Source organism: Arachis hypogaea, chromosome 14, assembly GCF_003086295.3.
Source record: "Arachis hypogaea cultivar Tifrunner chromosome 14, arahy.Tifrunner.gnm2.J5K5, whole genome shotgun sequence".
In the NCBI taxonomy this organism is placed as follows: domain Eukaryota; kingdom Viridiplantae; phylum Streptophyta; class Magnoliopsida; order Fabales; family Fabaceae; genus Arachis; species Arachis hypogaea.
This window is the reverse complement of record NC_092049.1, coordinates 25668728-25694722: the sequence shown is the minus strand read 5'-3', so window position 1 is coordinate 25694722 and position 25995 is coordinate 25668728. Positions and strand designations below refer to the sequence as shown.

General features: G+C 39.6%; 2 non-coding genes across 2 annotated transcripts; both read right to left on the bottom strand.

The window, feature by feature from the left end:
- Positions 1–18016: 18016 nt before the first annotated feature.
- LOC112746296 (small nucleolar RNA R71) lies at positions 18017–18123 on the bottom strand. Its single transcript, XR_003174187.1, has one exon. It is a non-coding gene; the product is annotated as a small nucleolar RNA R71 (small nucleolar RNA).
- Positions 18124–23843: 5720 nt separating this feature from the next.
- On the bottom strand, positions 23844–23951 carry LOC112746091 (small nucleolar RNA R71). Its single transcript, XR_003173990.1, has one exon. It is a non-coding gene; the product is annotated as a small nucleolar RNA R71 (small nucleolar RNA).
- Positions 23952–25995: the final 2044 nt, after the last annotated feature.

Here is a 25995-nt window from a genome sequence, read left to right as displayed (position 1 = left end):
GAGGTCAAGCCTTTTCAGTTGGACAGGCTTGCCTTGAGCATCCTTCTTCCACTGAGCTCCCTCCACACATATGTCTAAAAGGACTTGGTCCAGCCTCTGGTCAAAATTGACCCTCCACATAAATTCTAACTTTGCACTTTCCAGGCTGAAATCCAAGATTCGCCCTCGGACCATGGTATGCCTATTTTTGGGGCTTGGGTTCATGCTAGTGTCATGGTTCTTCGTGACCCATGCAATGGCATAGAACTCTTGTACCATCAATATTCCGACTTCTGGAATAGGATTAGTTAGGACTTCCCGACCTCTCCTCCCGATTTTCCTTCGGATCTCCGGGTACTCATTCTTTTTAAGTTTGAAGGGGACCTCAGGGATCACCATTTTCTTTACCACTACTTCATAGAAGTGGTCTTGATGGGCTCTGGTGATGAATCTCTCCATCTCCCAAGATTCGGAGGTGGAAGCAACTGTTTTCCCTTTCCTCTTTTTGAAGGGGACCTCAGGGATCACCATTTTCTTTACCACTACTTCATAGAAGTGGTCTTGATGGGCTTTGGTGATGAATCTCTCCATCTCCCAAGATTCGGAGGTGAAAGCAACTGTTTTCCCTTTCCTCTTTTTAGAGATTCTCCGACTTTGGGTGCCATAAGTGGGAATGAAAAGCAAAAAGCAAGGATTTTCCAACACCAAACTTAAAAGCTCTGCTCGTCCTCAAGCAAAATATGAATAAAAAAGAAGAAGAAAAGGAGAATAGAGGAGATTGAGGGAGATAGTGGGTTCGGCCAAGTGGGGCTAGTAGTGTATGAATAGTTTGTGTATGACGAGTAGGAAGAAGGGGTATTTATAGGAGTGGAATAGGGTAGGTTCGAATGTGGGAGGTGTAAATGGGAGGAAAAGTTTGAATTTGAAGTAGGTGGGGGTTGGTGGAAGTTATGATGGTTTTGGGAAGAGGTATGGATGTGATTGGATTAGGGTTTATAGGGAAGAGTGAAAGTAAGAGAGAGAAGAAGGTGGGGGTAGGTGGAGATTCTGTGGGACCCACTGGTCCTAAGAGGCTAGGGAAGTCAAGTTCCCTGCCCCCTTCTGGGCATTGAACCCTTAGCTCTTGCTCCTGGCTGGTGTTCAACGCCAGCTATGTACCTCTTAGTGGGCGTTGAACGCCCTTGAAGGTGTTCGTGCCTGGCATTCAATGCTAGATCTGGGCCTTTGTTGGGGAGTTGAACACCCAAGGTCTGTCCTCTGACTGGCGTTCAATGCCAACAATATGCTCCCTGGCTGGTGTTCAATGCTAGCACTGTGCTCCCTGGCTGGCGTTCAACGCCAGCAAGGTCTCTGCTCCAAGATGTTCTGTTTCCAGCTCTGACTGTTTCTATTTCTTTTTTAACTACTGCACATGATCACAAACTTAAACAAAAATGAGAATTAAACTGAAATAACTTAAATAAACTTAAAGAAAAACAAGAAAACATAAACTATTGATGGTTTGCCTCCCAACAAGCGCTTCTTTAACGTCACTAGCTTGACGGTTAGCTCCTTATGGAGATGAATAGGGGCTCAGAATTTTGCCCCTTACAGTAAACTTCTTGCCTGTGCTCTCATGGATAAGTTCCACATGTTCTAGAGATAGGATCTTATTCGTAGTATGTGGAATGACTAGATTGTCTATGAAGACAACTCTCATGCCAGGTGAGAAGCCTTCAATGGGGATTTTCTTATCCCTCCAGCCCTTAGGTACTTTCTTCTTAGCACCTTTGTTTTCAGTGCTTGACAATGGCTGTCTGTTCATACACTAGTCTGAGTTACAAGGTCCGGGTTAGAGGAGAACAAAGCAACCGACCTCTTTTAAGTTTGGCCGACCGCTGACCTCTTCATTAAGAGCTCGGACGAGTCACCTCAGAGGCCCAAAGAGGCCCAAGAAAGAAGAGTCACCGCCTACTAGAAGGCGGCTGGCCAAAAGATAGGTGATGTCACCCACAAAAGATAAGATAAGATAACAAACTTATCTCAAGGAATGTCATTCAACACTACTATAAATACACTGGAGCACCCAGGTATAATTCATACACCAATTCTGCAAAAAACCTGCCAAAAGCCCATACTAACTTAAGCATCGGAGTCTCTTGCAGGTACCAGCCCACTCCGGTGCACAAGGACCAGCAATACCTCCTGCGTCAACAAGTCGGACACGGCAGCCCAGTCCAGATCAAAAGATCTCATCTGAGATCGACCTCCTGATGACAAGTCATCTTATGCTAGTTTCACAAGCATTTTCCATTTGTTTCATTAGGTTTTATAAACTTTCTTGCACAATAAGTTAGTGGTTGGAGTGGAATTTCATGATTATTTTTATTCAATCAAACATCATTTATTTTATACAAAATCATGAGATTTATGCAAGAATTAAGTGATTATTATGATTGATGCAAATTCTTGTGATTTTGGTGAGACTTTGATTGCTTGAATGGTTGATTTTAGGTGAGAAAATGAAGAAAAGGAGAAGCACTGCAGTATAACGCTACGTTCAAATAAAGAACGCCACGCTCCCTTGTGACGCGCACGCGTACGGGACGGTTATGCGTCAGGGGCAATTTTCGAAGATCCACGCATACGCGTGCATGAGGCGCACGCGTGGTAGTGGTTGACGCTCATTTTCAAAGAGAGCACTACGTTCATTTACTCAGCATTTTCAGGTGGCAAGATTCAAAATTGGACGCAAAGTTTTGCAATCGACGCGCACGCGTCGATGGTGCACCTGGGACAAAGCATGCGCACGCGTGGTTGGCGCTGAAGCCTGAATTGATATTTTGCTACCCACGTGCACACGTACATGACGCACACGCGTGGGGCAGCATTTATTAAGCCAACGTAGCACTCAATAAGAGAACGCTATTGAGGACACGTACGCGTGAAAGGGGCGCGCAAGCATGTTTGGAGCTGAAGTTGATTGTGACGCGCACGCGTATGTGACGTGTACGCGTCGATGAGCAAAAAGCGCAAAGGGATGCGGACGCGCAGGTGACGTGCACGCGTGGGTGAATGAACGATGTGCTCACTTTGAGAACGCAACGTTCCCCTGGAAGCAGCAACAAGTACAACTCTGATCCACTTCATACAAGGCCAAAAAGCCGACTCCAAGTACTGAAAGCCGGAATTGGAAAGTGTATAAATAAATAGGAATTTGATTTCATTAGGGAGCTCTCTTTTAGTTTTTCATTTTTAGAATTTTAGAATTGAGATCAGATCTAAATTTTCCTTTCTGTTTTGCTTTCTCTTTTCTGCATCTGTTACTTTCTGTTTTGGGTCTTTTGACTTCGGATTGAAGAATTCTTCTGAATTTCTTCATCTTGGAGTTTTCTTTCATATTTCCTTTGATAGTTTTATGAGTTGGAGATCTTATCATAGTTTACATTCTGTTTTTCTTTCTTCTGCAATTTCTTCTTTTCTGTTTTGTTAAGAGAGCAATTGAGATCTTAATTTCTTTTCTGTTTCGTTATTCTTTTGCAATTGTCAATTTCTCTTTTAGGATTTTAGAATTCATCTAAGTTTTCTTTCTGTTTTATCTTCTTCTACTCATTTCGGTTTTGGTATTAAAATCCTGATTGATCTATTTTCTACATTTTTTCATCTAAGAGTTCTCTAATTCACTGTAATTTACATTTTCCAGTTCTGTTTTGATTCCCAACACCCAAATCCCTTTATTCTTTATGCAATTTAAGTTTCCTGTCAATTTAGATTCTGCAATTTAAATTACTTGCACTTTAAGTTTCAGTTATTTACCTTTCTTGCAATTTAATTTTCAACTCTTTTAATTTTTTTGTACTTTAAGTTCCTGCAATTTATTTCTTCAGCACTTTAAGATTTTGCCAATTTCCATTCTGCAACTTTAGTTTACTTGCAATTTCACTTCTGTTAATTAAAATTCACTCCAATCATCAAATATTCACTTAACTAAATTCATCACCATACTAAAATTGCTCAATCCATCAATCCCTGTGAGATCAACCTCACTCCTGTGAGTTATTACTACTTGATGCGACCCGGTACACTTGCCGGTGAGTTGTGTGGAATCGTTTTTCCCTCATCAAGTTTTTGGCACCGTTGTCGGGAAATGGTTTAGATTGACAATGATTAAATAGGTGATAATATAGATTAAGCAATTTTTCTTTGATTTTATACTAACTGTTTGAGATTTCTTAGTTCAAACTGACCTTAACCTCACTCTAGCAGTAGAGTGCTTTGCTCTTGGTTTCTGGTGTTGTTTGTGTTGTATGCCAGGAGGAAGGAGAGGTGAATCCACCTCCTTTGATTCTGAGCCAGAGAAAACATTACTGAGAAGAAGAAGAGAAGCAAGAGGAAAGGGAGTTATTGGAGAAGAAGAATCAGAAGAAGAGGATCAAGAGATGGAGGGTAACATCCCAAATCTACCTGAGGATGTGGCTAACAACAATGGCCCACCTCAAAGGAAAGTTTTAGCTTCCTACACCTTCCCCAATCCATGAAATCGTGGGAGCAGTATACTAACTCCCAATGTTCATGCAAACAATTTTGAGTTGAAGCCTCAACTTATTACTCTGGTGTAGAACAACTGTTCCTATGGAGGAGGTCCACTTGAAGATCCAACCCAACACTTATCCATCTTTCTGAGGATTTGTGAAACTGTCAAAAACTAATAGCGTGCATCCAGACATCTACAAACTATTGATGTTTCCATTTTTCTTAAGGTACAAGGCTTCTCAATGGCTAGAGACATTCTCCAAGGAAAGCATCAACAATTGGGAAGATCTAGTGAGCAAATTCCTAGCCAAATTTTACCCACCTCAGAGGATCATTAGATTGAAGATAGAGGTGCAAACATTCACTCAATTGAATGGAGAATCACTATATGATGCCTGGAAAAGATACAAAGCCTTGATTAGAAAGTGTCCACCAGATATGTTTAGTGAATGGGATAAACTCTAAAATTTCTATGAAGGATTGACACTGAAGGCTCAAGAAGCCCTTGATTATTCAGCAGGAGGTTCATTACAACTCATGAAGATAGCTGAGGAAGCTCAAAACCTCATAGACACTGTGACTAACAATCAATACTTCTATGGTCATCAAAGGCAACGCCAGCCAGCTCAAAGGAAAGGTGTGTTGGAGTTGAAAGGGGTGGACACCATCTTAGCACAAAACAAGGTGATGTACTAATAGATCCAGTAGCAAATGGAGATGATGGCTAAGAGGATTGATGGTCTTCAAATTGCAGCAGTGAGCACTCCAAATCAACCATCAGTTGGATGGGGGCAGAATGAAGAAGTTTATGAAGAGCAGCAGCTACAACAAGTGAACTATATGCACAATCAAGGTGCTGGACAGAATGAATTTCATGGAGACACTTACAACTCCTCTTGGAGGAACCATCCCAATCTAAGGTGGGGAGACAACCAAAACTAACAACCTTGGCAAAGAAACTCTAACCAAAATAACTTCCGCAACATAAACCACCAAAACCATCAAAACACTAAGCAAAATTCATATAGAAAACCACAAAACAATCAACTCCAATCTAACTTCTATCCACCCAATAACCCATCAACCAACCAAAATAACTTTCATTCCCCATCTACATCCCACGCTCAGCCACAACCACCCCAAGAATCTCAAAGAATCTCCAACTTGGAGATGATGATGGAGAAAATGATCAAGCATCAAGAATTGGCCAACAAGAACCATAAAGCTTCACTGAGGAACCTGGAAAGACAAATTGGACAATTGTCCAAGCAAACAGTAGCTGAAAGACCAACCAATGCACTGCCAAATGACACTATTTCCAACCCCAAGGAAGAATATAAAGCAATTCAACTTAGGAGTGTAAAGACATTGGAAAGTAACAAAGAAACTAACAAGAAGCTAGTAAAAGATAATAAGGCTAATAGCAAGGAAGAATTGACAGTTAAAGAGAAGGACCAGGAAGAGCTTAGAAAGAAGGATGAGGAGTCACAAGCTTCAGAGAAGGGAAAATAAGTCATGATAGAGCCTCCATAAGAACAGAGGGAGGAAGTTAAACATTACATCCCTCCTCTTCCATACCCTCAAAGATTGCAAAAGGAGCTAAAGGATCAACAGTTTCCAAAGTTTTTAGAAGTTTTTAAGAAGCTGAAAATCAACATCCCACTTGCTGAAGCATTGGAGCAAATGCTTCTGTATGCAAAATTTCTAAAGGAACTCATCAACAAGAAAAGAAGCTGGAATGAGAAGGAAACAGTGGTCTTAACCCAAGAGTGCAGTGCAGTAATCTAAAAGGGCCTGCCACCAAAACTCAAAGATCCTGGGAGTTTCTTTCTGCCTAGCACCATTGGCAATATATCCATTAATAGGGCATTATGTGATTTAGGATCAAGCATCAATCTGATGCCCTTATCCATGATGAGAAAGTTGGCCATAGAAGAAGTGAAAGCTATAAGGATGACCTTGCAACTTGCTGATAGATCAATGGTAGTCCCTAATAGAGTGGTTGAGAATCTCCTAGTCAAGGTGGATAAGTTCATATTCCCAGCAGATTTTGTGATCTTGGATCTAGATGAAGAGGGAGGCGACTCTATCATATTAGGAAGGCCTTTTCTAGCCACTGCAAGGGCCATCATTGATGTGAAAAAAGGAGAAATGACTTTGAGAGCACACGATGAGAAGATCACTCTAAATGTCTTTAAAGAAATACAGCATACTGTTGAAGAGAAAAGCTGCATGAAAGTTGAAGAAGAAGACTTGAACTGGAAGAAAAAAACCGAGGCCCTCATTAGTTCACCTGTGAAGCAGAAGACACACAATGAAGAAGAACAAAAGGGTAATGAAGATGAGAAAGATGGAAAAGGATTGCAACAAGAGGCTATAGGAGCAATTAGTGAGAAGAAAATTCCAGACAAAAAAACTGATGCCAAGAAGGAAGGGTCACCAAAGAAAGGAAAGAAGAGAAAGAAAAAGATTCCAAGAGGGTGGAGAAATAAAAGAATCCCAACTGAAGGGTTCTCAAAAGGAGACAAAGTAAAACTGATCTACCAACAGTTGGAGACAGGCCCACAAACTGATGATTATTACACTGTCAATAAGATACTCTCGTTGGAGCATATAGAGATTGTTCATCAAATCACAGGAAAAAGGCTCACAGTGAGAGGGGACAAGCTGAGGCACCATAATCATCAGCCACCCTAACAAGGAATGGAAGACGTCAAGCTAATGACGATAAACAAGCGCTTGTTGGGAGGCAACGCAACCAAAGGTAGTTTTCTTTTCCTAACTAATTCAATAAAAGGGTTAAGTAGAGTTATCTATATTGCAAGGAGCTAAGTTTGGTGTTGCACACCAAAACAATTTAAGGGTGAATGAAGGATGCTAAGTTTGGTGTTCCACCAAAAATTTCAATTAAAAACACATTTCAACCCTCTGCATAAATGGTTATTAGCTCCAAACAATCAAGGAAACTACTCAACCATTGTCTGTTTTCTAGTCTTTAGTTTTTACTCCCTTTAGCAAAGGCACAAGGTTTCATGTATATGGTTGATTTGTTGCATAAGAGGTAATAGCAAGGGACTAAGTTTGGTGTTCACACACCAAAGTAAGTTCAAAAGCCTACAAATATTCATGCAAATTAACCATTTTTCAAGTGCTTGGGAGACCAGCAACTTTCATTACCAATGCAGAAAATTATTCAACTTTTTGGAAGGACCATACATCATCAGCAAGAAAAGCATAAAATCTAAGAAGGAGGATGAAAGACTAAGAAAGAAGATACCAAAAGGTTGTATTGTTACTCAACTGTTTATATCTACTGTGCTTTAGTTGAAAGTTTAATTATTCTCCTTTCTAATAAGTCTACCCTTATATGCACTCTGCTAGTTTACTGTCCTGTTATTATTCAAATAAACGTTCTAGTATAAGTGTCTGCATCACTCAATCTACTTGAATATGTGTCTTGTTTCCCTTTTTGCATGAATAAGAGAAAAATGTTGAAATAGGAAGTAAATGTCCAATGTGGTAGGAATGATAATAAAGTTCTGTGGTGGTAATTGCTTGATTAGTTGGTAAGCATAATAATAAAAGCTGCAGGATAGGATGTCTCCTTGTAATGTGAACTTAGTTGCTGTTGTAAAGCCTTCAATTAATAATCATCATTGGAAAAAGAAAAAGTAAGAAAGGAAAGGAAGAAAAGCCAAGAATTGGCAACCAAAAAAATGAAAGAAACAGATAATAAGGCTAGACACCAATAGCTTGGACCTTAGGACACATGCCTGTGATGCTATTGTATTAGGATCTGCTTGGATTATTAGGTTCTAAGGAGTATTTTAAAACTTGGTAACTTGGATTAACTAATCCGGAATTACCAACCGAAAATCCACCATCAAGAGCAACCTAATTACAAAGCATTTAGTGACCCAAAGAGGTGCTGGACATCAATGTCTTAGGATGAATTGTGAGCCAAGTGTCTGTAGTAAGTAGGTGTTGAATTGAACCAAAAAGCTTCTGCAACACTTAGCTACAATTGAAAAACAAGCTTCTGAAGCAAAAGAAAGAAAGAAAAAGTTAACAAGGATCAATAAAGAATAAGGCATTATAGCAGCAATTCTAGTTAACACTCAAAGAGACATTTCTTGATTGGAAGCTGATAATAATTGAGCTGCACTTTATCTGCATAAAACCCCATGAACCAAATTTAATTACCTGCTAAATAAGGACATATATGCTTCTCTATTTTCTCTCATTTCTTCTCATGTTTTAGTGCTTACTTGGGGACAAGCAAGATTTAAGTTTAGTGTTGTGATGTCAAGTCATCTTATGATAGTTTCACAAGCATTTTCCATTTGTTTCATTAGGTTTTATGCACTTTCTTGCACAATAAGTTAGTGGTTGGAATGGAATTTCATGATTATTTTGATTCAATCAAACATCATTTATTTTATACAAAATCATGAGATTTATGCAAGAATTAAGTGATTATTATGATTGATGCAAATTCTTGTGATTTTGGTGAGACTTTGAATGCTTGATTGGTTGATTTTAGGTGAGAAAATAAAGAAAAGGAGAAGCATTGCAGTTTAACACTGTGTTCAAATAAAGAATGCCACGCTCCCTTGCGATGCGCACGCGTACGGGAAACTTACGCGTCAGGGGCAATTTTCGAAGATCCACGCGTACCCGTGCATGAGGCGTACGCGTGGTAGTGGTTGGCGCTCGTTTTCAAAGAGAGCGCTACGTTCATTTACTCAGCGTTTTCAGGCAAGATTCAAAATTGAAGGCAAAGTTTTGCAATCGATGTGCACGCATACCTAACGCGCACGCGTCGATGGTGCACCTGGGACAAAGCATGCGCACGCGTGGTTGGCGTTGAAGCCTGAATTGAGATTTTGCTACCCACGCGCACGCGTACATAATGCGCACGCGTGGGACAGCGTTCATTAAGCCAACGTAGCGCTCAATAAGAGAACGCTACTGAGGACGTGTACGCTTGAAAGGGGCACGCAAGCATGTTTGGAGCTGAAATTGATTGTGACGCGCACGCGTATATGACGCGTACATCGATAAGCAAAAGGCACAAAGGGACACGGATGCGCAGGTGATGCGCACGCGTGGGTGAATGAACGCTGCGCTCACTTTGAGAACGCAACGTTCCCCTGGAAGCAGCAACAAGTGCAATTATGATCCAATTTATACAAGGCCAAAAAGTCCACTGCAAGTACTGTAAGCCAGAATTGGAAAGTGTATAAATAAATAGAAATTTGATTTCATTAGAGAGCTCTCTTTTAGTTTTCATTTTTAGAATTTTAGAATTGAGATCAGATCTAAATTTTCCTTTCTGTTTTGCTTTCTCTTTTCTGCATCTGTTACTTTCTGTTTTGGGTCTTTTGACTTCGGATTGAAGAATTCTTTTGAATTTCTTCATCTTGGAGTTTTCTTTCATCTTTCCTTTGATAGTTTTATGAGTTGGAGATCTGATCATAGTTTACATTCTGTTTTTATTTCTTTTGCAATTTCTTGTTTTTTGTTTCGTTATTCTTTTTCAATTGCCAATTTCTCTTTCAGGATTTTAGAATTGATCTAAGTTTTCTTTCTGTTTTATCTTCTTCTACTCATTTTGGTTTTGGTATTAAAATCCCGATTGATCTATTTTCTACATTTTCTCATCTAAGAGTTCTCTAATTCACCGCAATTTACATTTTCCAGTTCTATTTTGATTTCCAACACCCAAATCCCTTTATTCTTCATGCAATTTAAGTTTCTTGTTAATTTTGATTCTGCAATTTAAATTACTTGCACTTTAAGTTTCAGTTATTTACCTTTCTTGCAATTTAAGTTTCAGCTCTTTTAATTTCTTGCACTTTAAGTTTCTGCAATTTTTTTCTTCAGCACTTTAAGATTTTGCCAATTTCTATTCTGCAACTTTAGTTTACTTGCAATTTCACTTCTGTTAATTAAAATTCACTCCAATTATCAAATATTCGCTTAACTAAATTCATCACCATACTAAAATTTCTCAATCCATCAATCCCTGTGGGATCGACCTCACTCCTGTGAGTTATTACTACTTGATGCGACCCGGTACACTTGCCGGTGAGTTGTGTGGAATCATTTTTCCCTCATCACCTTCCAGTTTCAGGTAACCCTCGGGACATTGGTGCCGTTGTCGGGGACCTGGAAGTCATCCCATGGAAAACATCACTGCCAACGACCATAACTCCGGATTGGAAGAAGGAACGCCACTTAAGAGCACGGATGCCACATCAAAAGACACACACCAAGCCAAGGGAGACAAGTAGACTCAGAACGCAGAAATTCTAGATGCCTTTCGTGAACAGCAGGATCACCTCAAACAGCTCGAACAAGAAGCCGAACGAGAACTCCGGAGAGAAACAAGACGGCGTCGAGAGCTAGAAGACAAACTCTTGAAGCTCGAAGCTGACCTCAAAACTAAAGTTGCTCGGTCCAACCGCGAAGATAGCCCCCACAAGGACCAAGACCCATTCACAAAGGAAATCATGAAGGCTAAGTTCCTGAAGGACTTCAAAACCCCTGACATGACCCCATATGATGGTACATCTGACCCAAGTCATCACCTTAGCAACTTCAGAAGTCGTATTTACCTCACGGATGCTTCAGACGCAACCTGTTGCAAAGCTTTTCTAACCACCTTGACTAAAACGGTGATAAAGTGGTTTGACAGCTTGCCGCCAAGGTCGATCACAAGCTTTGATGATCTCGCCAGGAAGTTCTTAGCCAGGTTCTCCATCCAAAAAGACAAAACCAAGCACGCTCCAAGCCTACTAGGGATCAAGTAAGGAGATCGAGAAAGTCTCTGCAGTTATATAGAGAGATTTAATAAAGTATGCCTTGATATACAGAATCTCCCTACAGAAGCAGCAATTATGGGACTCATCAATGGTCTCCAAGAAGGACCCTTTAGCCACTCCATATCCAAAAAACACCCCACGCCTCTGAACGAGGTACAAGAACGGGCGGAAAAGTACATTAATATGGAGGCAAACTCCTGATTAGGAGAAGTTTCAAAGACCGAATTCTCCTACCCACCATGGGACAAGGATAAAGAGTCTAGGAAAAAAGAAGACCAACCCACTGAGAAACCTAGAATGTATCATAATTACACCGCTCTTCGGGTGTCCCTTGTGGATATCTACCGAGAGATATACAACACTAAGAAGATCCCACCCCCTCGCCCGATCAAACACAAGAGAGGAGGAAGTCGGACAGAGTATTATGAATACCACCGAATCTACGGGCACCCTATGAACAAGTGCTACAACCTGAATAATGTCATAGTAAAATTGACAAGAGAAGGGAGACTAGATCGGTTCTTAGCCAACAGAGCGGATGAACCAAAAAAGAGAAGAAGGGATGAAGAGGGTGTACGAGCTGGATGTCCCCCTCACACCCCTGAGAGACATATTCACATGATAAATGGAGGATTCGTAGGAGGAGGGGTCTCTAAGTCATCCTGCAAAAGACACCTTAAAGAGGTGTACCATGTCGGGGAAGGGACAGGTCGATCGACCTCCCCACTATTACCTTCACTCAAGAAGACGCCACAGGCATCATCCCAGGGCATGATGACCCCGTGGTCGTTACCATCATACTCGCCGACGCCAATCTCCACCGAACACTGGTAGACCAAGGAAGCTCTGCAAATATCCTGTTGAAATCTGCCTTTGAAAAACTCGGCCTATAAGAAAAAGAACTCCGAGCATATCCTAATAACCTATTCAAGCTCGGAGACACCCCCAATCCAACCACTTGGGTACATCCCATTGCACACAACCTTTGGAAAAGGGACCGGGTCTAGAACTCTAAGTATAGATTATATCATAGTCGATGTGAGCTTTGCGTACAACGCCCTTATAGGACGGACAACCCTAAACCAGCTCGCCGCAGTGCTCTCCACTCTGCACCTATACGTGAAGTTCCTAACGCCAGAAAGGATCGCCACCGTAAAGGGAGACCAAAAACTCGTGCGACGCTGCTACAACAAAAGTCTGAACCTCAAGGGTGACCCCAGAGGAAAAGAAGCCAATACTATTGAACTCGGGGGAGCCCGAGCTCGTGAAGAACTTCGGACCCAACCAGAGGGCGAGACCGAGGAAGTCCAGATCGGAGATACCCAAGACAAAATGACAAACATAGGGGCGAACCTAAAAGGAGACCTAAAAGATCTACTAACAAAATTCTTAAAGGCAAATTCTGACCTATTTGCCTAGAAAGCCGCAGATCTTCCCGGTATTGATCTCGGACTAATATGCCACAAACTAGCACTCTACCCTGGATCTCGGCCAGTATAACAGAAACACAGGAAGCTCAGACCAGAGAGATCGCAAGCTGTGGAGGAACAGGTACATGCCTTATTGGAAGCAGGGTTCATAAGGGAGGTCAAGTACCCATTATGGCTGGCCAATGTCATAGTGGTCAAAAAGTCAAATGGGAAGTAGCGGATGTGCACTGATTACACCGACTTTAACAAAGCCTGCCCAAAAGATCCATATCCACTCCCGAATATAGACACCCTAGTTGACGCCTCATCGGGATACAAGTACCATTCTTACTCAGGGTATAACCAAATACCGATGTATCAACCCAACCAAGAGAAGACGTCGTTCCTAACCCCAGAGGAAAACTACTGCTACGTAGTTATACCGTTCGGACTTAAGAACGCAAGGGCTACATACTAGAGGTTGATGAACAAGATTTTGCCCAACCACATCAGAAAACTGATGGAGGTCTATGTCAACGACATGTTGATAAAGACACAAAAGGAAGAAGCGCTATTACTTGACCTTGTCGAAGTGTTTGACACTATAAGAAAGCACGAAATGAGGCTAAATCCTGCAAAGTGCACTTTCGCGGTAGAAGTCGGCAAATTCTTGGGCTTCATGCTCACCCAGAGAGGGATTGAAGCAAACCCAGACAAATGTTAGGCCATACTCAGCATGAAAAGCCCGACATGTGTCAAAGAGGTGCAGCAGCTCAACGGAAGACTGGCAGCTCTATCTAGATTCCTAGCTGGATCGGCCTTAAGATCTCTTCCTTTCTATGCAACATTAAGGAAAGGAAAAAGGTTTGAATGGACCCCAGAATATGAACAAGCCTTCCAAGACTTCAAGACATTTCTGGGATAGCCACCTATCCTAACTCAACCCCGGCAAGGAGAGGAATTAATCCTTTACCTCGCAGTGGGAAATTGGGCGATAGCCTCAGCCCTGGTCAGGGAGGATGAGAACGGACAACAATACTTTATCAGTAAGGCTTTACAAGGGGCTGAACTAAACTACCAAAAGATAGAGAAGTTTGCCTACGCCCTCATACTCACCTCCCGATGACTCCGACCATATTTTCAAGCACACACCATCATAATACGAACCAACCAACCCATAAGAGGTATCCTACAAAAAAACCGACTAGCTGGAAGAATCCTATAATGGGCAGTAGAGTTGTCTGAATTTAACCTTAAATACGAAGCTCGGACAGTATTAAGTCGCAATACCTGGCCGACTTCATCGCAGAGTACATTGACACCCCAGGCACCCCCGTTAATTAGAATCTCTATATTAACGGCTCATCAAATAAAGCCGAAAGTGGATCAGGTGTCATCCTAGAAAGTGACCAGGGAATGCAACTTGAACTCTCTTTAAGGTTCGAGTTTCCTGCCTCAAACAACCAAGCCGAGTATGAGGCCCTACTTGCTAGTTTGAAATTGGCTAGGGAAATTGGAGCTCAAAAACTTACCATATTCAATGACTTGCAAGTAGTCACCTCATAAATAGAAGGGAGCTATCAAGCCAAGGATCCCACTATGAAAAAGTACCTAGACAAAACCAAAGAACAGCTCGAAAAATTCATGGAATACGAGATCCGACATATACCTCAGGAACAAAATGCCCGAGCTGGTGCACTTTCGAAACTAGCTAGCACCAAACCAGGGGGAAACAATAGAAGCCTCATTCAAGAAACACTGCAAAATCTGTCAACATTAGAAGAAGAGAAGGTCCTAACCATATCGGACCAAGACCAAGGATGGATAAATCCCATATTCAACTACCTCAAATCTGAAATACTTTCCACAGACAAAAAGGAAGCAAAAAGGCTCATAAAGGAAGCACAGTACTACACCTTGGTAGATAACATCCTATACAGAAGAGGGATCTCAACACCCCTCCTTAAGTGCATTCCGACCTCTGCCACAAAAGAAGTCCTAGAGGAAGTTCATAGTGGCATGTGCGTCAACCACCTTGGTGCACGAGCTCTTTCTAAGAAGATACTCTGAGCTGGTCTCTACTGGCTGACCTTACAAAAAGAAACAACAGAGTTCGTCAAGACATGCTCCCCATGTCAGAAGCATGCCAAATTCCATATAGCTCCGCCTGAAGAACTCATCTGCGTCACCTCACCCTGGCCATTCGCAAAATGGGGGCTTGACCTCCTCGGACCATTCCCCAAGGGGTCAGGACAAGTCAAGTTTCTTATTGTGGGAATAGACTATTTCACAAAATGGATTGAGGCAGAACCATTGGCCACGGCCACCGCCCAAAGAAGTCGAAAGTTCCTATATAGAAACATTGTCACAAGGTTTGGAATCCCATGCTCCATCACCATAGACAATGGCACTCAGTTCACAGACATAGGCTTCAGGAACTTGGTAGCCGACCTGAGAATCAAGCACCAATTCACCTCGGTGGAACACCCACAAGCCAATGGACAGGTGGAGACCGCCAACAATGTTATATTGGCCGGGTTAAAACGGAGGCTACAAGATGCGAAGGGAGCTTGGGCGGAAGAGCTCCCACAAGTCCTATGGGAATATCGCACAACACCACACTCCACAACTGGGGAATTACCCTTCCGACTTGCTTACGGCATGGAGGCAATGATCCCATAGAGATAGAAGAAGGATCCCCTAGAGTGATCCTCTACAACGACAACACTAACTCCCAAGCACAAAGAAAAGAGCTCGACCTACTTCCAGAAGTTCAAGAAAGAGTTCGAATTAGAGAGGAAGCGCTAAAGCGTCGAATGGCTTTAAGATATAATCGGAAGGTAATCCACCGAAGCTTCACCACCAACGACCTCATCTTAATCCGAAATGATATCAAAGCAGGTCGATCAGGAAAAGGGAAGCTAGTAGCTAACTGGAAAGGGCCATACCGAGTTACAAAAGTACTAGGAAAGGGTTACTATAGGGTGGCCGACCTCCAAGGGCGAGAGCTACCAAGGTCATGGCATACCTGTTGATGTGTGAGCATCTTTCCTATCTTTTTCTAGTGAATTTGCATTTAAATTGTTGAGTTTAATCAAGAATTAATTATCTTTTAGCCACTATGGATGGTACTTTGAGTCTTGTGCAATTCTGTTTATTTTAGGTAGCATTCGGATGGATTTGATAGAGTTTCTGCAGAGAAAGAGAAGAAACCAAGAAGCTGACCAGCGAGGAGCGATTCGTGCGCGTGCTTGAAGCATACGCGTGATTCAGAGCTGTCCATGGCGACGCGTGTGCGTACCTGACGCGTACACGTGAAAAGCGAAGTTGCACAGCGACACGTGCGCGTACCTGACGTGTATGCGTGACACGCAAAGAAGACCTTCGACGCGTATGCGTGACAAGCGCGAAGTGCAGAAAACGCTGATTCCTATTAATTCTGATTTAAACTTTAATTTTTACTTTAAAATAGGAAAAGATATTATTTTAGTTTTAGAAGATAGATTTTAAATTAATTAGGATTAGATATAAAAGGAGAACATTATTCCACTTTTCATACACCTGGATTGGATTCCATTCCAACTACCAAAATACATTTTATCAGAATCCTTATTTTTCTCTCTGAACCATGAGCAACTAAACCTCCACTGTTAAGGTTAGGAGCTCTGTCTATTTTATGGATTGATTTTATTGTTTTTCTATTTTAATTCATGTCTTGATTTTTATTTCAAGAATTGTTTTCGTTCTTTATTTTATGAATTTGGGTGGAACGGAAGTATGACTCTCTTTCTAATTGCGTTCTTGTATAACTTGGAAAAGCTCTTTACTTGAACAATAGCTTGAAAACATATTCTCCTAAATTTCTAATTATCTGGACTTAACGGGATACGTGACATATAATCCTTTTATATTTGGGTAATTAGGATTTTTGTGGCATAATAACTAGAATTAAACTTCACCCCCTAATTGGAATTAATTGACCAAGATTGGCTGTTGATGAATTTTAGAGGAGACTAGAAAGGTCTAAGGAATTAGGGTCTAGTCACATATAGTTTTCCATGAATTAAATCTTGCATGATTAAAATAAATTAATAAGAAAAGTCAATCAGGAAAATAGATAACTCTGAAGCCTTAACTATTTTTCCATACTTTATTCCCAACTTATTTACTTGCCTTTCTTTAATATTCTTTCTATTGTTTAATGTCTTTGAACTCTCAAACATTATTTTCTGTTTGCCTAACTAAGTAAATTAGTCAACCATTGTTGCTTAGTCCATCAATCCTCGTGGGATCGACCCTCACTCACCTGAGGTATTACTTGGTATGACCTGGTGCACTTGCCGGTTAGTTTGTGGTTAGAAATACCGCACCAAGTTTTTGGTGCCGTTGCCGGGGAATTGATAGTGATTAACAACTATTAGTTGTTTTGATTGCTTAGATTAGGCGTTTTAGTTTTAATTTTTTTTGCATAGTATTTTCAAAAAAAATTTAAATAAATAAATTCCGCTAATATTTTTCCTTAATTTTTGAAATTAAGTTTGGTGTCACCTAGTTAATTTTATTTTAATTTTCTTGTTTATTTTTCCTGTTAATTTTTGAAAATTTTTGTCTAATTTCCGTTTGCATTTTCGAAAATTATTTTTTATTTTATTTAGTATTTTTATTTTATTATTTACACAGGTTACCTCACAGGGACTTCTCTGCACTCTGACGTAGAAAATCCCATCTTTTCTTGTTTTTTGTCTGTGTATCCGCAGGAACAGAGGCAAGGAACCTCTCTTAGACGTTGATCCTAAACTGGAAAGGACTCTCAGGCGGCATTTGCAACAAGCAAGACTCTGCAAGGCTGCAGACTCCACGATGGATCCTAATAATGCTGTTAATGTCAATGTGGCAAATCCGAATAGGAATGAAGAACAAAGGAGAGTGCTCGGCTCTTACTCTGCTCCTACTGCAGATCTTTATGGAAAAAGCATTGTGGTGCCTCCTATAGCTGCGAACAACTTTGAGCTGAAGCCACAATTGGTCACCCTGGTGCAACAAAACTGCCAGTATCATGGTCTTTCCCACGAAGACCCAAATCAATTTATTTCTAATTTTTTGCAGATTTGTGATATTGTGAAGACAAATAGAGTGAACCCAGAGGTGTACAAATTCATGCTCTTCCCGTTTGCTCTGAGGGATGGAGCAAAACTATGGCTAGATTCACAACCCAAGGAAAGCTTGGATACTTGGGATAAGGTTGTTACTGAGTTTCTTACTAAAATTTTCCCACCAAAGAAGCTGACTAAGCTTAGGGTGGAGGTTCAAACCTTCAGGCAGAAGGATGGTGAAACTCTTTATGAAGCTTGGGAGAGATACAAGCTACTGACTAGGCAATGCCCTCCAGACATGTTCTCCAAATGGATCCAACTAGATATCTTTTACGAAGGTTTAGGTGAAATGTCTAAGATGTGCCTAGATAATTTCGCAGGTGGTTCATTGCATAAGAAGAAGACACCGGAGGAGACTATTGAGCTGATTGAATTGGTTGCTAGCAACCAATATTTATACTCATCTAACAGGAATCCTGTGAACTCAGAGACTTCTCAGAAGAGAAGTGTGTTAGAAATGGAAGCTGTTAATACTATTCTTACTCAGAACAAGCTTATGTCTCAGCAGATAAATTTACTTACTCAGCAGATGGGTGGCATGCAAGTCTCAGCTATCAATACCCAAAATCCATCTCAAGAGGTCTCTTATGACATGACAGGTAATTTTGTGCAAAATGCTAATTATGATTATACTCAATCTTCTTCTGAACAGGTCAATTACATGGGGAGTGCTCCTAGAAATCCCAATAATGATCCCTATTCTCAGACCTACAATCAGGGGTGGAAAAATCACCCAAATTTTGGGTGGAGAGAGCAACCTCAGAGGCCACAGAATTTTAATAATAATTTTCAGGGAGGCTTCCAACAGATCAATCACAATAACCGCCAATTTCAATGTCATCAACAACAACCACCTCTGCAAGCAAATTTGAAATCCCAAGAAGATTCTAATTGGGAGATGATGAGGAGTTTTGTGCAGGAAACCAGAGCATCAATCAAGAATTTGGAGATTCAGATGGGTCAAATAGCCACAAGAGTTAATGAACTTGATCAGAAGACTACTAATAGCCTTCTTGGTAACACAATTCTAAATCCAAGAAAGGAATGCAAGGCTATCACCTTGATAAGTGGACAAGTGGCAAGTATTAAAGCACAAGTTAATGAGGAGTGATAGCAAGAATCGTGTTGGTTAGGAATTTCTCTTATAGAAATAAGAACTTCGTTGTAAGCATAGCTCCAAACCAACAAACAACTCTCACATCAAATTAAAATATAGTTTTGTCACAAGTACAAACCCCAATGAATTTATAACCGAAGTATTTAGACTTCGGGTCATCTCACGAGGAATTGCAATGAAGTGTATGCTTATTGGCTATGAAGGATGTAAGGGGGTTTTGATTGGTAAGAGGGCAAGAAATTAAATGACAAAAAAAGTAAAGAGAGCAATTAAATAAAGCAATTAATAAAGAGAGACATTCATGGCAAGAATTGAGATAATAGGCTTTCTATCCTAGTCATACAATGATTAATTCATCTTATTTAGTTAACTCCAATAAACGGAAGAAGGTATCATGTCATCTTCACATAGGGAGAATGTCAAACAAGACTAATCAATCATATCACAATAATAACAAAAATTTATCTTATTACGTCATCCCCGACGATGGAGGAAGGTACCATGTTATCCTCATACTCGGAGAAAGTCTAATAAGACTAGCTAATCTTAATCCAAAAGTCCTAATCAACTTACTAATTGAATTAGCAAAAGATTAGCGTCAATGGAAACAATATTAGCTAACAACTCTAGGTCACCAACATAGGTTGGGTTTTCATGACTCAAGATCACCTAATTACTCTTTCCAAGCCAAGAATGCTCAAAATCTACTCTAACATCCAACCAAGCATTTTATCAAACACTTGGTGGGTACAAATGGAAAGTGATGAGCGGATAATTTATACGCTTTTTGGCATTATTTTTACATAGTTTTTAGTATGATTTAGTTAGTTTTTAGTATATTTTTATTAGTTTTTAAATAAAAATCACATTTCTGGAATTTACTATAAGTTTGTGTTTTTTTCTGTGATTGCAGGTAATTTCTGGCTGAAATTGAAGGACTTGAGCAAAAATCTGATTCAGAGGCTGAAGAAGGACTGCAGATGTTGTTGGATTTTGACCTCCCTGCACTCTAAGTGGATTTTCTGGAGCTACAAAAACCCAATTCACGCGCTCTTAATTGCGTTGGAAAGTCGACATCCAGGGCTTTCCAGCAATATATAATAGTCCATACTTTGCACGAGTTTTGATGACGCAAACTGGCGTTCAAATGCCAACTCCTTGCCTTATTCTGGAGTTAAATGCCAGAAACAGGTTGCAAATCAGAGTTAAACGCCAGAAATAGGCTACAACCTGGCGTTTAACTCCAAAAAGAGTCTCTACACATGAAAGCTCAATGCACAGCCCAAGCACACACCAAGTGGGCCCGGAAGTGGATTTCTACATCATTTACTTATCTTATGTAACCCTAGCTACTAGTTTAGTATAAAAACTACTTTTGGTGATTTATTTCACATCTCGGGTTAGTCTTTGACTAATTTTATGTTCTGAGATCACGTTTAGAGGGCTGGCCATTCGGCCATGCCTGAACCTTCATCACTTATGTATTTTCAACGGTAGAGTTTCTACACAGCATAGATTAAGGTGTGGAGCTCTACTGTTCCTCATGAATTAATGCAAAGTACTATTGTTTTCTTATTCAATTCAAGCTTATTCCTATTCTAAGATATTCGCTTGCACTTCAACATGATGAATGTGATGATCCGTGACACTCATCACCATTCTCAACCTATGAATGCGTGCCTGACAACCACTTCCATTCTACCTTGGATTGAGCGTTTATCTCTTAGCCTCCATTTCGAAAGATCGGAGTCTTCGTGGTATAAGCTAGAATTATTGGTGGCCATGATTGAGATCCGAAAAGTCTAAACCTTGTCTGTGGTATTCCGAGTAGGATCTGGGATGGGATGACTGTGATGAGCTTAAAACTCGCGAGTGTTGGGCGTGTGACAGACGCAAAAGGATCAATGGATCCTATTCCAACATGATCGAGAACCAACAGATGATTAGTCGTGTGGTGACAGCGTATTTGGACCATTTTCACTGAGAGGACGGGAAGTAGCCATTGACAACGGTGATGCCCAACATACAGCTTGCCATGGAAAGGAGTATGAATGGTTGGATGAAAGCAGTAGGAAAGCAGAGGTTTAGAAGGAATAAAAGCGTCTCCATACGCTTATCTGAAATTCTCACCAATGAATTGCATAAGTATCTCTATCCTATTTTATATTTTATATCATAATTATCAAAATCCCATAACCATTTGAATCTGCCTGACTGAGATTTACAAGGTGACCATAGCTTGCTTCAAGCCGACAATCTCCGTGGGATCGACCCTTACTCACGTAAGGTTTATTACTTGGACGACCCAGTGCACTTGCTGGTTAGTTGTATCGAAGTTGTGAAAAAGAATTTGAGATTATAAACATGCATACCAAGTTTTTGGCGCCGTTGCTAGAGATTACAATTTCGTGCACCAAGTTTTTGGCGCCGTTGCCGGGGATTGTTCGAGTTTGGACAACTGACGGTTCATCTTGTTGCTCAGATTAGGTAATTTTATTTTAATTTTAAGCTTTTTTATTATTTTTATTTTCGAAAAATTTTCAAAAAAAAATAAATTTTCCTATAGTGATATGCTGAATCCTGGCTGGCTATTAAGCCATGTCTAATCCTTTGGACCGAGGTTTCAACTATCATTAGAAGAGCTTCTTTGTCTTTCTCAGCAATTTAGCTTTTGTATGTAATGATCTGCTAAAGCTTGGCTGGCCATTGGCCATGTCTAGTGTTTTGGACCGGAGCTTTCACTGAAAGCTTGGCTGGCTAGTAAGCCATGTCTAATTCCTGGACCGGAGTTTTAGACTAACATTGCATGATTCCTGGAATTCTCATTAGAAATTTTGAAATCCTTATTTTTTTTCAATTAATTTTCGAAAAATATAAAAAAATTTAATAAAATTATAAAAACCAAAAATTTGATATTTATTGTTTGAGTCTAGTGTCAAATTGTAAGTTTGGTGTCAATTGCATCTTTGTAACTTTTTCATAAAAAATTTTCGAAAACTCATGCATAATGTTCTTCATGATCTTCAAGTTGTTCTTGATGATCTTCTTTGTTTGATCTTTGCATTTTCATGTTTTGTATCTTTTCTTATTTTTCATATGCATTTTCAATTTGTTAGTGTCTAAAGTTTGAAAATTTCTAAGTTTGGTGTCTTGCATGTTTTTCTTTTCTTAAAAATTTTCAAAAATAAGTTCTTAGTGTTCATCTTGGCATTCAAAGTTTTCTTGGTGTTCATCTTGACATTCAAAGTGTTCTTGCATGCATTGTGTATTTTGATTCATAATTTTCATGTTTTGAGTCTTTTTATTATTTTTCTCTTTCTTCATTAAAAAATTAAAAATAAAAAAATATCTTTCCCTTTTTCTTCTCATAAAATTCGAATATTTGAGTTGACTTTTTCAAAAATTTTTAAAATCTAGTTGTTTCTTATGAGTCAAATCAAATTTTCAATTTGAAAATCTTATCTTTTCAAAACCTTTTCAAAAATCAAATCTTTTTCATTTTCTTATATTTTCGAAAACTTTTAAAAATGATTTTCAAAGTCTTTTTTTTCTTAATTTCATTTCATAATTTCAAATTCTTTACTAACAATTAATGTGATTGATTCAAAAATTTTAAAGTTTATTACTTGCCTATTAAGAAAGGTTCAATCTTTAAATTTTAGAATCATATCTTTTAGTTTCTTGTTAGTCAAGTAATCAACTTTAATTTTCAAAATCAAATCTTTTTAATTTCCAATTCAAATCTTTTTCAAAATGATTTTCAATCATATCTTTTTCTATTTCAATCATATCTTTTTCAAAATCAATTTCAAAATCTTTTCTAACTTTTTATCTTTTCAAAATTGATTTTCAAATCTTTTTCAATTAACCACTTGACTTTTTGTTTGTTTTGCTATTTCTTATCCTTTTCAAAACCACCTAACTATTTTTCTCTCTCTAGTTTTCGAAAACTCCTATACACTTTTTCAAAATTCTTTTTAATTAACTAATTGTTTCAAATTTTAATTTCAATTTTATTTCTCTTTTTTATTTTCAAATTCTAACTACATTTTAAAATAAAAACAAAAATATTTTTTCCTTTTAGTTTAAATTAAATTCGAATTTTCTCCCCCCTCTCTCATCTCCTTCTATTTATTTATTTATCTACTAACACTTCTCTTCTACTCATAATTCGAACCCCATCTTCTTCTCTGTGTTCGAGTTTTTCTCTTCTCCTCCTTCTATTCTTCTCTTCTTATACTCACATAAGGAATCTCTATACTGTGACAAAGAGGATTCCATATTTTCTTTTCTGTTCTCTTCTTTTTCATATGAGCAGGAACAAGGATAAGAACATTATGAAGCTGATCCTGAACCTGAAAGGACTCTGAAGAGGAAGCTAAGGGAAGCTAAAGCACAACTCTCTGGAGAAAACCTGACAAAAATTTTTGAAAAAGAAGGAGACATGGCCGAACCTAATAACAATGGTGGAAATGCAAGGAAGATGCTTGGTGACTTTATTGCACCCTCTTCTAACTTCTATGGAAGAAGCATCTCACTTCCTACAATTGGAGCAAACAACTTTGAGCTTAAGCCTCAATTAGTTTCTCTAATACAACAGAACTGCAAGTTTCATGGACTTCCAATGAAAGATCCTCATCAGTTTTTAGCTGAATTCTTACAAATCTGTGACACTGTCAAGACCAATGGAGTTAATCCCGAGGTCTACAGGCTTATGCTTTTCCCTTTTGCTGTAAGAGACAGAGCTAGAACATGGTTGGATTCACAACCTAAGGATAGCCTGAACTCTTGGGATAAGCTGGTCAGTGCTTTCCTGGCCAAATTCTTTCCACCTCAAAATATGAGCAAGCTTAGAGTGGAAATCCAAACCTTCAGACAAAAGGAAGGAGAATCCCTCTATGAAGCTTGGGAAAGATACAAGTAACTGATCAAAAGGTGTCCTACTGACATGCTTTCAGAATGGAGCATCATAAGTATATTCTATGATGGTCTGTCTGAGTTGTCAAAAATGTCATTGGACCATTCTGTAGGAGGATCTCTTCACGTTAAAACCCCTACAGAAGCTCAGGAACTCATTGAAATGGTTGCAAATAACCAGTTCATGTACACCTCTGAGAAGAATCCTGTGAACAATGGGATGCCTCAGAAGAAGGGAGTTCTTGAAATTGATACTCTGAATGCCATATTGGCTCAGAACAAGATATTAACTCAGCAAGTCAATATGATTTCTCAGAGTCTGAATGGATTGCAAGCTGCACTAAAGAAGCATCTTCTGAAGAAGAAGCTTATGATCCTGAGAACACTACAATAGCAGAGGTGAATGATGAGCGGATAATTTATACGCTTTTTGGCATTATTTTTACATAGTTTTTAGTATGTTTTAGTTACTTTTTAGTATATTTTTATCAGTTTTTAAATAAAAATCACATTTCAAAACTTTACTATGAGTTTGTGTGTTTTTCTGTGATTTCAGGTATTTTTTGGCTGAAATTGAGGGACATGAGCAAAAATCTGATTCAGAGGCTGAAGAAGGACTGCAGATGTTGTTGGATTCTGACCTCCCTGCACTCGAAATGGATTTTCTGGATCTACAGCAGCCCAATTGGCGCACTCTCAATTGCGTTGGAAATTAAACATCCAGGGCTTTCCAGAAATATATAATAGTCCATAGTTTGCCCGAGTTTTGATGACACAAACAGGCGTTCAAACGCCAACTTCCTGCCCTATTCTGGAGTTAAACGCCAGAAACAGGATACAAATTAGAGTTAAACGCCAGAAACAGGCTACAACCTGGCATTTAACTCCAAAAAGAGTCTCTACATATAAAAGCTCAATGCTCAGCCCAAGCACAAACCAAGTGGGCCCGGAAGTGGATTTCTACATCATTTACTTATCTTATGTAACCCTAGCTACTAGTTTAGTATAAAAACTACTTTTAGTGATTTATTTTACATATCTGGTTAGTCTTTGAATAATTTTACGTTCAAAGATCACGTTTAGGGGGCTGACCATTCGGCCATGCCTGGACCTTCATCACTTATGTATTTTCAACGGTAGAGTTTCTACACACCATAGATTAAGGTGTGGAGCTCTGCTGTTCCCCATGAATTAATGCAAAGTACTATTATTTTCTTATTCAATTCAAGCTTATTCCTACTCTAAGATTTTTGCTTGCACTTCAACCATGATGAATATGATGATCCGTGACACTCATCACTATTCTCAACCTATGAACGCATGCCTGACAACCACTTCTGTTCTACCTTGGATTGAGCGTTTATCTCTTGGGCTCCTGGTTCAGATCAGAGTCTTCGTGGTATAAGCTAGAATTATTGGCAGCCATTCCTGAGATCCAGAAATTCTAAACTTTGTCTGTGGTATTCCGAGTAGGATCTAGGAAGGGATGACTGTGACGAGCTTCAAACTCGCGAGTGTTGGGCATAGAGACAGACGCAAAAGGATCATTGGATCCTATTCCAACATGATCGAGAACCGACAGATGATTAGCCATGCGGTGACAGCGTATTTGGACCATTTTTACTGAGAGGACGGGAAGTAGCCATTTACAACGGTAATGCCCAATATACAGCTTGCCATGGAAAGGAGTATGAATGATTGAATGGAAGCAGTAGGAAAGCAGAGATTCAGAAGGAGCAAAGCATCTCCATACGCTTATCTGAAATTCTCACCAATGAATTATATAAGTATCTCTATCTTATTTTATGTTTTAATTATATTTTAATTATCGAATCTCCATAACCATTTGAATCCGCCTGATCGAGATTTACAAGATGACCATAGCTTGCTTCCAGCCGACAATCTCCGTGGGATTGACCCTTACTCACGTAAGGTTTATTACTTGGACAACCCAGTACACTTGCTGGTTAGTTGTGCGAAGTTGTGAAAAAGAATTAAGATTATGAACGTGCGTACCAAGTTTTTGGCGCCGTTGCCGGGAAATGAACAATCACGATTTTGTGTACCAAGTTTTTGGCGCC